The sequence below is a fragment of the Mycetomoellerius zeteki genome, unplaced genomic scaffold, assembly GCF_001594055.1.
Source record: "Mycetomoellerius zeteki isolate Tzet28-1 unplaced genomic scaffold, Tzet1.0 scaffold31, whole genome shotgun sequence".
Classification (NCBI taxonomy): Eukaryota; Metazoa; Arthropoda; class Insecta; order Hymenoptera; family Formicidae; genus Mycetomoellerius; species Mycetomoellerius zeteki.
Genome location: NW_017257294.1, coordinates 2719734 through 2735934, shown reverse-complemented (window position 1 = coordinate 2735934; position 16201 = coordinate 2719734). Strand labels below are relative to the sequence as shown.

The window sequence follows — 16201 nt, the reverse complement described above, 5'->3', positions numbered from 1 at the left end:
TTATTTTATTGAGAAAACACGTTCAGCAAAATACACTTTAGCATATTTTAGCACACGATTATTTCCAGCGATGACTGTTCCTTAAGACAACAAATCTTTATCTAAAAAACAAGTCTTATTATATGTAAAAAATTCTTCTTTTATGTATTTGATCGGAAAAAAATAATTCAATAATAGAAATAACAGAAATCATAATCTAATGATATGTATAATGCCTATATGAGCCAACACAAGATGTTAGTGTGTGTGAAATAATCAAAACTTTATTAACGTATACGTTTTGATTCTCGTTTCGAGTCCTCTTCAGTACATAAATTAATAAGGTTTAGAAATCATAATTTAATAATGATGACCAAACATCTTAATTTTCTAGTCTTAACAGCAGAATAATGTTTCAAAGGTACTTTATAAAAGCTCAATTCGTTTAACTATTTTATTTCACAATTAGCTTGTAAAAGTTCTGAGAAAAATCATAAACGGAATTGTATTTTCAGCATAGAAGAAATTGAATCTTGCAATGCAATCTTCCGTGCAAAACAATTATATCATTCAGTACACAATTTTATCGGTAAAATTCTTATAGATAACGGAAGTCGATAATGAAACATATACAGGTTGCCTTAAATCTTTCAAAACATTTATAAATATTTCTTTGATAGAATTTTGAATTATCTTTCCTTTAATATGTGAATTGCTTTGCTTCTCTTCGTGAAAGATCAATAGTTTTCAGATCATAAACGATTAAGAAGTGCAGTTTTCATAGAAAGTTAACTTCAGAGATGCAAACACAATAAAATCTCATTCTTAATTCAACTTCAAGTGGACTTTGCAAAATTTGCAAATATATTTGTAATAACATCGAAAACACAAATAAAAGTCTCTCTTGACATTTTAACCAAGATAAAGTCAATCTCAGATCAATCAAAGGGAGCATAAACGAAACGTGTTGCACGTTAAATGTGAGACAATCCGTACAGTTTTATCTCGAGTATTATCCAACAAAGTACATGATTAAGTGCACTGAACGGATATCGCAAGGGAAATCACCGATCAATGTGCAATATAATGTACACGAGGACACACAGGTGTCCGTAATGTCATTGCGGAGACTGTTGAGGAAGTTAATCGTCGATTAGTGGGACGGTATTGACTAATCAATAATTTTAGACTTGACCGATGTAGATTTCCGACGACGAATCATCTTCACACATAGGTCTAAGCTTCTCCGACTTGCAAATAATTTGTCTTTATAAGACCGGAGCTTTCTATTTAGATCTAACGAAGGAAGTTGACGCTCCTAGCTCTACTGATTGAATATCCACCTCAGACGGAGATGAAACCTCATGGTTGCTCGGTTAAAATTATATCTATTTTTATATCTTTTTCTTGCTCTTAAAAGAAAAATTCAAAGATATTACTCTTAATTATTAGATTTTACTAATTCATTCTAGGTATGTAATATAACGTTTATTAAACAACAATAAATTTTTTTTTTTTTTACCGAACGATTCATCTGACCGAAAAGTTTGTATACTTATTTCATACGATTATTACAATCACAGTAAAAATTTTTGAAGAAATCTCTTTTTTATTTTTTGAAAAATCTATGCATGATTAATATCGAGAAACAAATATTTTTTTAATTATAATAATCTAATTATAAACACTAACTGATTAGTTTAATTACATTATACTTATAATAGCGAAATATTTAATATCAAAGGTTGAAAAATTATAAAAAATTGTGGAAATCTGTAGAAATTTTTCAACACAATCTATTAATCAAATTAAATTAAACACCAAATTGATCAACATGTCTATATGAGAGAAGCAATAATATAGAGATCATACTTCATATAACTCCAGATAGATAAATGCAGGTATAAATCAGATTGATAAGAACATATTATTTATATATTTACACAATCCAATATCCAACGAAGAATTAATAAAGAGAGAGAAAATCATTTTCTCTGTAGAAGCGGCGAAATGCTTTTCTGAGGGGGAACTTGTGAAATGATATCAACGAACGAGGAAATGGTTTCAACTCACTTGAACTCGATAGAATTCGCAGTCCAAACACCTTTCAAGCGGCTCACATAGATTGCTGAGCTGGGTGACCGAGAACAATGTCGACACACATATCCGCGTATTTCGATCAATCAATCGGGTGTCCATTTTAGTAATTGGCGTGTTGGACCGCATGCCAAATTCGTCGTTTATACATAAAACTTAATAATTGGAGATTAGGTGACTGTTTCCGCAATATCATAATCTTTGGCTTTTCTACGCAATATTCTTCCTTTCAAAGTATTTTTTTCTCTTATCAGACATATTCGATTTCTCTGGAAGAGCTCTTGAGTTCGCATAAAAACTTTTATTATTTTCTTCAATTCTTTTACATCGAGTTGAATAAATAAATACATATTACGATCAGGTTCTCTTAACATTATTACTAGATTTGTAAAGCAATTTGCGATGTTTTTTCTTTAAATATTTGCTTTATTATATTTGCATGTAAAAGTACATTAATATTTATTTAATACGTAAATGCTTTAAATACACATGTTTTAAAGAAAAACTTTTTTATATTTTTCTATTTCTATTTATTTCTGCGATGAGATAATTAAATCCTCTTGATTAAATTAAAGATTTAATTTAATCTAGAACAAATTAAAAATTTAATTTTTATGATAAAATACATACTTTATATATAATTCACACATTCATGTATCCCAACTAATGCATACAACTCATAAAAATATATACATCGCGAAATTTTCACATCACTGTTTCGCGACGCGATGATAAATTATTCCGACAAATCGTGTAATGATTATACAATGTGCAGATCGAATAAACAAACAACGCAATGTCATTTACCTTATGATAAAAGCATCGCGTTAATTCATAGTTGTACTTGCAAATCAGTTCGCTGCCATTTGCAGATTCACGCTACATGTGTTTACACGTTTTAACATTACCGGTATTGGATTTCTCTGGATGTTACATGGGCCAGTGGAAATCAAGCAAACGCGATAGTATAGCTAAACTAACAATACCTCGACCGCGCGCACCGTTAATTCGACATTTCTAGCTCTCGCTCATCGTAGACAATGAGGGGCAAGCGCGAATCCGCTAGTTAATCGGTCCGAAATCGTTTTGCGAAGCTGCGTGCGTTTGAACTGACCAACCACACACTATATTTCTACCATTCAGAATGTCGCACTTCAACGTGGATTTTCGAAACAGAATTAATTGTGAACAATTATCGTATGTCTTGGCTACCCCATGTAAACGGCCAGTTGAAACATTTTATAATTCGTTCACAGGTAACCACGTTTTCATGTAATTTCCGAAACAATTCTACTAATTGGCCCGTTCGCTTTTCATTCGCTGTGAAAAAAATTAAAATAATATTTACGCATGACTCATAATTGCAGGTTGTTCTGCTATTTTGTGTAACATTATAAATAATTAATTGTCAACTTCATGAAACGATATTTTATGTATTGCTTCAATACATAAAATGTAATTTTCTTATGCTCGTATTTACAATCACATTTCTGCTTAACTGTCTTGAGACATGATATTCAATAAATATCTTGAGAATCAATTTCATATTCGTTACGTCATATTTGCAATCATGATTTGAACGAAGAATAGTCTAATTTTTTTTCTTGCAATCCGATAATCGATTCTTGAGAGAAAAAAGACATATGTATATGTATGTATACTTTAATAGTTTTTAAAATTTTTTTTCAAGAAAAGAGAACAATTATTATTTACGTGCTGAATTTGATCAATAGATGTCCAATAGATTTTTAAAACTTAGACTTTAAAAATTATTTTTCGAAAAAAATGACGAAATCTGTATTCTTTAAATAATAAATTTAACAATTTTTTTTTTAATAAAGTAATTAATCTAACTATTTAAATAGTCATTAAGTAAAAAAATTAAATAATTTTTATGTAATAATTAAAAAATTTGCTATTAATAATGTATACACATATGATGTAATATATAAGACCGCCACGCTATCATTCCTGCGTTGAAACTCCAGCAATTAGGTAACGGCATGAGTCGCTCTGTGTGTCATCTCATTTTCCTTTGAAACGTACTTGCACAAGTACTTAAAAATATCGTGATACTTTGCAATTATTACAGTAAATTATCTCGCGGGATTAAAAATCCTTAAAAACTTATTGGAGCGCAACGACTGCTCTCTTGAAGCAAATATTTTACGCAATTTATTCCTTTGGAGAAATGACAAAATTATGCGACGAGCGAGAATTATAAATCATTTACATATGAATTATCATTATTTCATTCGGGCGATAATTGTCTCTTCAGCAATGCTTGAACTCAAACATATCCTATACTTTAAACTTTTGTTCCAAATGTAATTTAATTATGGTTTTAAAACTAATAATGCAGAATAATGTACGAATTGTGGAATTGAGTCATTTGAGTGATGAAAAACCATGTTGTATCGATCATGTTTCAAAAATTAATTAAAAATGCAAAAAGTAGAATATTTAGTATGAGCAATTATTCCAGATTACTTTTAATATTTTATCAAAGATTAGACTCACTGATATGCAGCCTTCATTGTATGCGATTATTTTCTAAAAATAATTAATTACAATTAGTTGATACGATTAATTAACTTCTGCGATTAATAATTGTAAATATATTAGGTATTTAATGAAGCTAGTATTTCGCGCCATTAATTCGTTTTACACTGAATTCGACGTGACAGGAAGTGAGAGAATAATAAATTATTATTTTATTTACGCGAACATGACATCCTTAATAGAATGTTTAAATTTAAATGTATTTCTAATTACCTAATTATTTATAATATCTTAACATCACTTGTCATTCTTATCATTCGCAAGTTATTTGCGATTTGTCAAAATTTTTCGCTGTTTGAAATTTTGTTTGTTATATTAATTTACGAGATTTACGTCAGAGTAGAGCCGTTTTCATTTTATTCTTTCTCAATATAATAAAATATCTATCGCGTGTGATTATCGGGAATTCAAAATGTCATCGCGTGTGAACATCGAAAGTGCAAAATGTTATTCTATCATTTTAGTTTGATAATTGATACGTTCGTACAATTATTATTTATATGTTCATGAATGTTGTATTATACAGTGATGGGAGAAAGTTTCGTAATGGTCAAATATCTTGGAAAATAATGATTATGGAAGAAAATATTTAATACAAAAGTTTTAGTATATCAAATGGTCTATTATATAGTTATATTGAAATGACTTTCACGTGACCTTGAAGGATACCGTGAAGGTCAACTTTGAAATCTTAAATGGAAACTCCTATTTTCTATTACATATTCTTAAAGCTGGTGTCAAGACGTTTTCGAAACACTGGTTACAAACCCTTTTTGCTTGAGATCTTCCTGAGTTACGAATTTTCAAAGTTTAAGTATCGCCGGCGCGTGGATATCCGACCGTGCCACCTTCACGCGGTACACCTTAGATAACGCGCCAGCGATACTTAAACTTTGAAGGTTCGTAACTCAGGAAGATCTCAAGCAAAAGGGGTTTGTAACCAGTGTTTCGGAAACGTTTTGACACCAGCTTTAAGAATATATAATAGAAAATAGAAGTTTCCATTTAAGATTTCAAAGTTGACCTTCACGGTGTCCTTCAAGGTCACATGAAAGTCATTTCAATATAACCATATAATAGACCACTTGATATACTAAAACTTTTGTATTGAATATTTTCTTCCATAATCATTATTTTCCAAGATATTTGACCGTTACGGAACTTTCTCTCATCACTGTATATATGCAACGAACAAATGAAGACTCGGAGGTATCAGGCGATGACGGAGCAACTATGAGGTGAATAACTTATTAGTTCTTTTTTGTTCGTACTACTAATTACTTACAAAATTTATAATGTTTAACTGTTTTATATGCAAGCAAGAATTATGTTTTTCATTATTCTGGACATTACTATAATTTATACACTGCCGGTCAAAAATCTTTGGACACCATGCATACTTACGATATAAGGATAAAAAGGATTAAGAGAGAGACAAACATGAATATTTGATCAAAACCAACGAAAATATTATATTTATTTATAAAGTATAAGAAATAAAACATTATCATTTGAGACCCTTACGATTAGAAAAAGTCAAACCTTCTTTTCATCAAAAAAGCCACCTTTAACTCTTAACACATTTTTGACTACTCTAAGCATCCTGTTGATTAGATTTTGTAAAATAATTGGCTCTAATTACTTCCAAGAGGTTTCTAATATATTCTAGAGGCTTTCTTGAGAGGTTGGACACTGGTTCCTCACTTTACGGTCAAGTTCTTTCCATAGAAGTTCGATTGGGTTTAGATCAAGCGATTGTGGTGGCTATTCCATTAATTTTAGTATATTCTCTTCTTTTTTCTTTATCAAGAAATTCTTGCAAAGCTTTGAAGTGTATTTCGGATCATTATCTTGCTGCATAATGAATTTCCGGCCGATCATTTTTTTTCTGCAGAAACTGCGTGATGAAAGGATTTTGTGGTATCCTTTCTGATCGAGATTTCCATTGATTCTACAGAGCACTCACTCCATAATAGGAAAATTCCCCAAAACCATTACGGATCCTCCACCATGTTTGACAGTTGATGTAATGCAGTTGGGCATAATTTTTTCGTTCGTCAAGCGTCGTACGTATATTCTTCTTTTGCTGCCAAATGTTTCAAATTTGGACTCATCCGTCCATAACACTTTTTTAAAATCTTCTACAGTCCAATTCTTGTGTTTCTGCGCCCATTGCAATCTTTTCTTTTTATTTACTGGACGAAGAAGTGGTTTCCGTACAGCAACTCTACCAAAGAGACCAGCTGATCTAAGTCTCCTTTTGATAGTTGCTACAGATATCTGCTTGTCATGGCCTAAGTTGAAATCTGTTTGAATTATAGGAGCAGTTCGTCGTCTATCTCATTTGGAGAGCAGCACGATGGACTTATCTTCAGCTTTCGTAGTCACCCGTGGCCTCCCACTTCGTGGTCGATCTTTGTTGATTCCAATTTCACGAAAACGCTTGATGGTGTATGCAACAGTGGACCTGGGGATCTTCAGTTTTGAGACAATATTACGAATAGAAAGACCATCATTGTTGTAGTATGCATTGATTACGGCCCTCGTTTCTTGGTCCACATTTGTTCGCAATCGCGGAGCCATCTCTTATATGGTAATTCACACAAACATTTTCTTTTCAATTCAATAAAAAATAAAAACTTGTATTAATACTAGAGCACCACATACCTATCAAACCTACTTCTCTCTCAACTTTCTACAATTGTTTTCACGTTACGATGACACAAAAGAAACATAGCGGAAATATTTGCAAACACATGGACAAAGATACAGCGCTAAGCAGAATGGAAATTGAAATCACTGTTGTCAACTAAATGCTTATTTTTAGAAGATTACAAAAATGGTTTGATTTTTTCCAAGGGTTCGTAAGAGTCAAATGGTAATGTTTTATTTTGTTTTTTATAAATATTTTATGAGAAACAAAACAAAATTTATACTCATAAATATTTATACTTTATAAATAAATATAATGTTTTCTTTGGTTTAGATCGAATATCTATGTTTGTCTTAAACATTTTTATCCTTATACCGTAAATATGCATGGTGTCCAAAGATTTTTGACCGACAGTGTCAAATATATTTCTGTTTTCAACATAATTTCAACATAATCATAATTCTACTGCTACACACATGATAAATATAATACCTCATATATTTATATCTTAATATTATTTTAGAATGAATAGGTTAGATCAGATTATATAGTACATATATATATTAGATCTTGAAATTGATGTAATTAAAGTATTTAATATAAAATGTTTTCTTATTTTTCATAGTTTATTTATTAATAATTTTACTTTTTATTACTTGAAACAAAGTTTAATAATGTGAAATTCAATATCTCATAGTATATATCGTCACGTTAATAGAAAAGTGACACATCTTAAATTAGCAACTTTTTAGTACGGCATTTTTTAAATTTTGAATTGAAATGTTTTAATTAAAACAGTGAATATACATAATTTTACGTTCTTTCCATGTTATACTTTTAATTATAATGTATTTTTTAAAAAACTATATCATGAGTTTTTAAAATCCACACACTACAACTCTAGTATAGCGTAAATTTAATTCCTTATCAAAGTGATATTTTTTCATGTTATATTTCAAAATAATTTATTAATATTTGGAGAGAAGTATCACATCACTCTAAATTTGAGGTTTAAAAACAACCTCAGTTCAAACATTTTTTTTTCTTAAAAAATAATCTTACAATGATAATCTTGAAATAATAATGTCAATGCGATAATAGTTTCGATATATCTATATAATATTACGGAAAAATTTTATAGTTAACGAATTCCATAATTGTACAATATTGTAATGAATGTCAAATTTTACATCAAGGAATAATCGTTTCCCTTTTTACAATCAGCCGAGTACACTCTCGGTTGATCTCTAATCAAAATGTGACTATGAAAAATCCATACGATTAAACGATTAACAAATCCTTGGCAAATGGAAAGCCTTTCTATCGATAGCACTACGTTTCACATCGTTATTATTCACGATACGTTCAAGAACCTGCATGGTGATACGTGCCTAATAAAATTTTTTGAACAAATGGTTTATATTTCGAGATATGAAACTTTTTTCAGTATTTTTTACTTAAATTTTTTTTATATGTAATTTATTTAATAATTTTTAAATATGCATTTCAGTTTCGATCGTTAAGTCAATTTAAAAACCATTGCTATAAAAAGCTAAGATAAATTTGCGATTAGATAACGAAAAAGTTTACACATTAATAAAAAAGAGAAATAAGCGTGACAGAAACTTTATGGTTCTTGGAGACTCAATAACCACCGACACAGTATACCAAGAATATCGTGGTACACCATAATATTCCGTCGCTTTGAAGTCAAAGGATACGTGCTAGTGATACTGATTACATAAATTCTCTCTCCTCAAACTAACCATAAATCAGTATCGACAATGTTTCTAGCAAAACACGTAGGTATATGATGGGCTGCATCTTATGATATGCATACGCGTAAGCTATTATCAACTATACCAAGAAGAACTATATCAGAATCAAAGTCAAAACTATCGATTTACAATTTGCACGACGATATGAAAACTTGTAAAGAGATAGTAGTTTCGTATTCCTTTAAATCCAAGTCGCACAGAAGAAACTTTTCGACATGGCATAATGATATCCACGATCAATATAATGTGCCACGCAGATCATACAACTTCTATGCTCGTTTGTGCATCAAGAAAAGAAGCCAATATCCATCTGTGATATAACATGTAAATCCTAGGTGTCTAAAAAAATTCAGTCGTATCATGTTCGAAGGAAAAAAAAATTTTGCAATTAGGCGACTATCATCGTGCATGTTTTGCGACGTGCTGCGAAAGATAACGATGAAAAACATATATAGTTAATTTGTCACTATAGTGCTATTAATGGAAAAACTTACCATTTGTCAAGTATTTGTTCGATAATGTGAATTTTTTATAATTCTGTATAATAGATCCAAACGCGAAAAACTTAATTTGATATGCGATATTCTTAGTGTGTTTTTCTGCAATTCACAGTATTAAAATTAGTGATATATGAAAAATTTTACTTTATTTCTTTTTTTATAATTCGTAATGGAATCTAAAATAATAAATTCCTTTCAATTTAATTTTTTAGCTAATATAATATTGTTTTTATCAAAATCCGAAGCACAAGCACAAATTTTTATTATAATATAGCTTAAACTTCATAGCATTTTGAGCATTGACTTTTGCAACTGAATATCCATATTTTAATCCGTGCAGAGATTATTTTAAAAATGTCATTTATTCACTTTTCTGTTTCAACATGGAATGAGATAATAATTTATCTAAAATAGTTTTTTAAAATAGCGATTACTATTTACATTTGCCATTTAAAATACAGTGTTTTTTTGATTTACATGAATAAGATAAACGTATGCGGAATGTCTCTTACGGATATTACAAACTTATTTTTATGAAACTATTCATAACATTCTTTCTTTTCAGAACACGTCCCGTACTTGTTATTCTCAAGTCCATTCGTGACGCGCTTTTCCCGTATTGGGTTATAAACGCGATTCACGAAGGGTGGCGTGTGCAGGTGCCTCTCGTGCTCGTTATCGTCCAGTTCGCGAAATGTGCCCCGTCGCGCCGCCCGGTATATCGAGGTAATCGTAATTATTTTCTTCGATTTTTCTCACGGCGAATGTGTGCGCGCAAAGCGAATTCGGTTGCGATGCGCCCGATGGAGCCGCAGAAGTTGCTCGTAATTACGTTTCGACGTCGGTCAAATTGGCTCGCTTGCTTCTCGTTGGATGCCCCGTCTTTTCTCGTTCGAACGAGAGCCACAAAAACCATGGCCGAGACACGGAAACTTTTACCAGTATACATCGATTTTTGTGCCCCCTTACGTTCCACGTTCGATATCCTAGTAATTCAGAGAAATTCGATTGAAACGAATATTGAATGTCCCTGGAAATATGTGTAGATAACTGGTTAGATATATATTCAAACCTTAATATTCAGAGTAAGCGATAGTTTGAATAATTTTTAATTCTTTTTTCTCTTTTCTCTTTTCTCTTCTCTCCATTTACTTTGCGACTTGGTAATCAAATATTCAGACTTATACATATATGTATAATAGAAATTCAACAGCCTATACCGGTCGAAGATAGATCTTTAATGCCTCGGTAGTCTAATGGCTTAGGATGCTCGTACGGAATACAAGAGATTCGGATTCGACTCTCTGCCGAGGTAATATTTTTCGCAATAAATTTATTTACAGTTTTTCAGCACAGTAACATCTTGTTAATATGATGCCTGATTGTGCATCAAAATTATTTAAGAATTGCTTGTCAATTTAATTTAATTCGTGATATTATTCCAGTAGTTTAATTGCGTTTATAAGTCCGGAAAACCAATTCGACGAACAGTTTGAAGGACTACAAATATGTTATATGGTACATGCAAGTACATATATAGTATATATATAATTCACATTGAATTATTTAAAGCATTAAAGATCTAGCTTCGACCGGTATAGGCTGTTGAATTTCTATTATTAATTGTGTTTCTCACATTGTACGGTCTAAAAATAAGATTTTTATTGTTTATACATATATATACGTTATAAAAAGATTCATTTAAATGTGTGAGGACTGGGAAACAATATTATAATAACGCATCAGTTATGAAAAAATATTGATGTTCCTTCGTATTAATACTCAACTAATTCTTTCTAATGTACTCGTTTTGCAGGCTAAATGAGTAAGTTTCTGCAAAAAGATTATGTGCTCTTTAAGTGGTATAATTATCTTGAATAAAAATGAAATTATATTGTTTAGAGAAATTAAAGGTTTTTATAAATATATGGATTAATAATTTTATGCGTTATTTTAAAACACAGAATATACCATATATACATATAAAATATACCATGGTATATAAAAATATATATATATATATATTTATCTCATGAGAAAACAAAGTGATGTTTATATAGTCTATTATTTAGCGATGATAAGTTAAATACACATCTAATAGGACGAGATACTATTACTAACTATGTTGTTATTTAATGCAAGCAATTTTGTGGCTTGAAGTTACCACGAAGAATTTATTCATCACCTTCATCTCATGTAGGAAGTACGCCACGTTAAACATGAAACTCGCAAAATTAGCAGTTCACGGTTGCTCATCATGCTCACATATTTCCGCGCAAAGACAATTACTCCTGTATTTCTCACGGTACTACGAGCACTTTGTACCGCAATATGTCGATGAATATTTAAACCGCTAGTTATCCGTCACATATAATATTAACAACCCTGTCAGTGCGAAGTCTGATTAAACTGAAGCGCAAATAACGTTTTAATATTTCACTCATGCGACGCGTTAACAACATCGGCAGCCGTTCTGCAAATACTCGCTGCAGTCCGTAAGAAATATTCATTTGGAATCAAACCCGAGTTCATTTCTGTGAATCTCCGGTGTGATGTTTATTGCCGGGATAGTTGTGATACGGCATGTGGAATTAAATACGGCATTTAAATGAATTCGCACCGACCGACGGTTTTCATAGCGCATGATTCGCGTTTAGATGGTGGAGGACGGGGATGAGAATGCCGTGTGTATAATTCACGCAATAAATGCAATGGTATTTACTAATGAATATACAAGATACTTAAAACTTCCGTCCTCATTGTAGATATTGATTTTATATCAATTTTAAATGGGAGTTTTTAAAACTTGACAATTGTCGGTGTTTTCAAGAAATTTAATAATTTTCAAATTTCTGGCAATCACAAATGAAATTGAATTTCTGTTTTAAGATAGAATTTAATTAAAATTATCTTGCAAATGTGTGCAGATATTTTATTCATATCGCTTTAATCTCGCTTTATTATTATAAAACGCCGGAACAGCCTTTAATAATCACTGAAATTGTTTTTATGAGATACAATTTTATTCTACTTTAGTGCATACATCTAGATCTTGATATTTTATACAGATGTACAGATTTTATTTTTCAAATGACTACATATTGCATATAAAATACCACGTCGTTACCAGAAATTATACGTGCATCAGATAACACGCATGAAAACTTTCAGCATCACGTTCGAATATTCGATACACAGTCATCAATGAGACAAGCCGAAATAGATTTTATCGGGTCACTTTCATACGCAAATGTATGCGAATATTTCCAGAGATACGAACACTTTGTTCTTAATAAATTTCGCGATTTATATACGCATCACATCAAATTTTAAACGCTATAATGGTTCTTGCAATAAAACTGCATAGCAGCTGTCAATGCAATCAAGTGATTTTGATGCGGAATTTTTAGTAGAAAAATGGAGCCGCGCTTGAAGTAAATTAAAGATAAATTAAGTTATTATCTTAGTTTAAAGAAAAAAAAAACCAGTATATTTCGCGTATTAATCTCTCGTAATTTCAAGACCCATGACCTCGGAAAAGATTTAAGTGTTACATTACGTGTTTCCAGCAATACCAAGCAAACTTCAGCTGACACAGTTTTCAGTGATATTAAAGACGATGTTAAAAAATATTACAAGCGCAAATACTAAATCATCTTGCGTGTTTCATTACTTTCATTATGTATGTGACAAAGTTTTCAATTTTTAAAAAATTATTAACATTAAATTAAATTAACTTAAAAGCTTTCTGTTTTGAATGATGTACAAATACTGGAAAAACAAGTAACATTTAAAAATAAAAATAACCTAAAATAATATTTTAAATTTTTATATAATATGTACTCTCGCTTTATTTTTTATTTATTGAATGCAACGTTACTGATTAATAATTCCATTGTATTATCCAAAAAGCTCTTCTCGGGCTGATACGAATATTCATCATGCGAATGGCCATGACAAGAAAATATGTAGGTGTAGGTGGTTATGTATCCACAAAGTATCAACTAATCGATATTTATCGATCCGTTCTACCAAAGGCGAGCAAAGGACACGCTAACAAGAATCCTTCGACAATCACAATCATTCTCTAATAATCTCTCATACAAGTACATTTCATTGATATATTTGCTAATTAAATAAATTAAGAAATGTGTATCTCTAGAAAAGAAAAAGAATATAATACAAATTTGTAAATATATATTTATTATTTATAAATATAATCTCTCTCTCTCCTCAAATTATAAGTATTAAATTTATTAAATTAGTGTATTAATAATTTGCCAAAAAATAGAAATCTTATTTTAATATCTTCTTTGATTGTTATTTTACTCAAGTTTACTTTTATTACTGTTTTACTCTTACGTGATAAATCCACGATATAAATAAAACTTCAATCTGACACTGATGTGGATAGTGTTAATAAAAAGCTAGCAAGACAGGTATAAATCACATTATACTTCGTTCTTGAAATGACTTCGCGTAAGCGGTGACGGATGATATACGACAATCGAATGGCACAATACAATTGTGTAGATTACTATCGCGTTTCGTCGGACCTAACGATTAGTCGATCGTGTAGGTCATGGCCATCCATCGAATAAAAAACCGGGAAAGTAAAAAAAACAGTTCCGATAATACGGCTCTTCACAGGACAATCGTGACAGCCATATTTTGTCAGAGATTCTCTTTTTTTCCGCTCGAAACTCGCTCGACCTGTCAATCACGACCTCGATGCCGCCTGGCCGAGCAGAATAAAGCGATCTAGAGTTCGTTTACATCGGCAGTTGCTACGATCGCGTGAGATTGTAACTCTTGTGGATGGTTTAAAAACCTGTGATCCGTCGCACCTTCACTATATATCTAGTGGTAGATACGATCACGCGATTCTCTTCTCGCATCGATACTGGATGCGATACAAATTAGATTGAGCAAATATAATAAACGTTTAATTGATTTCAAATGCGACTAAATTGAATAATATAATAAAGGTTCAAATAGCAAAAAAAATTTTAATAAAAAAATAGAAAATTGAAATGTATAAATATGTATACTCTATAAATTGTATCTAGATTTTTTAGATTTAATTTTTTAGATATTTCAATAGAAATACCTAACGAGTGTGATGATGTTTAGAATACCTAAAATATTTTTGCGAATGCACGAAATGTATTTCTCATATTGCATGTTTCGATGTAAGGTGGACCCGATTATAACGTCGCTGTCACGTTATATCGGTAGCCTATTTATATTTTATGTCATGACGTGCAATACGAACAAAATATGAAGCGTAACAACGCGACGAACTGCAAAATGTGCAGCGAACTGAAAACTCAATTGCAAATAACATCGGTTAGACGTAAGATATATTAAACTTGGACTATTTTACATATATATATATAAAATTTAAATAAAAAAGTATATATATAAAATAGTATATATATATATATTTATATAATATATATTTAACGAATATTCTCTTGTGTGCTGTGCATTTTAAATAATTGTTGGAAATGGTTTACGATTTATTTTCTCTCATACTATTACATGGTATAATATATATCTAGTAAAATAAAGTAAAAATAATTTAATTTCAATCATTAATTATTCCCGGCTAAATAATAATTTCGTATTTATATCCATACATTTAAACAGATATATTATTTATTAAAAAAGTACTCGACATGAAATAATATTCGATGACTTAATTATCTTTGAACGATGACTAGGAAATTAAGATTTACGATAAAAAGCTAGAAAAGGAAATTACATGAGTTTGTTTCACCCTTGATTTAGAAACGCTTAATTTTCCTAAATCTTTTATCTAAAAATAATGTACGATGGATTCTAGAATAAGCTTGTATTTTTAATTATATCAAAAAGAATTAAAGAAGTTGAATTGAGCTCTATCCCTTCTATTAAATAATCACGCCTGAGATCCTCGCTTCGTATCTGACAATAAAAGCTCGACGTGCAGACCCAAAACCTCTTTGCGTAATCGACATGATCGGATATCCCACCGGAAAACACGGCAACAAGTAAGCAAGTGATAGCCTCACCTCGCGCGCCCTCCGTCCGGAGGACAGAGCCGAAGTAGGCCACCGGAACTCCGAAACTTCAACCCTTAGTGCTCCAGGCGGACGCACGAACGCGAGTTCTTACTTCCATCTTCCGTATACGCGTCGGCGCCGTTTTCCGATCGGCACGCAACGACTATCACCTCACAGCGTGACGACCGGTGGTCGTAGATCGCTTCACGACGTTGGTACATCGATAATTCGGTAAAAGTCAATCGGCATTCGAAGTTCAGCCAAGAATTCCATAAACGTCGTCACTACCCTTGAGCGTCCTTTGAACGGCCTTACATGTATATCCGGATCGTCTCCGACCGCTGTCACAGAAGATTACCGTGTCTAATCGATTCGATCGTTCTAGATCATAATCTGCGTTCAACAATAGCGCTCGATCGTCCTTGGCGATAAGCTCGGTTCATTGGATGTCCGACGATACGAAATTTGAGGAAATAGCCTTGTCGAAGACATTAAATCACCGGACATTCGGGCACAATCCACCGAGGCATTTTCGCGCGCGATGTCCCTCTGGCCATCGCGCGTCGTTCTCCGTTTGCGTCTGAT

General features: G+C 31.5%; 1 protein-coding gene across 1 annotated transcript in view; it reads right to left on the bottom strand.

Annotated features, from left to right (window-relative positions):
* Positions 1-15813, bottom strand: part of mAChR-B (muscarinic acetylcholine receptor) — a 39788-nt gene extending 23975 nt beyond the window's left edge. The window contains exon 1 of the mRNA XM_018451351.1: positions 15626-15813. The gene's annotated coding sequence lies outside the window, so the exon portion shown is untranslated. The remainder of the gene's footprint in view (positions 1-15625) is intronic.
* Positions 15814-16201: the final 388 nt, after the last annotated feature.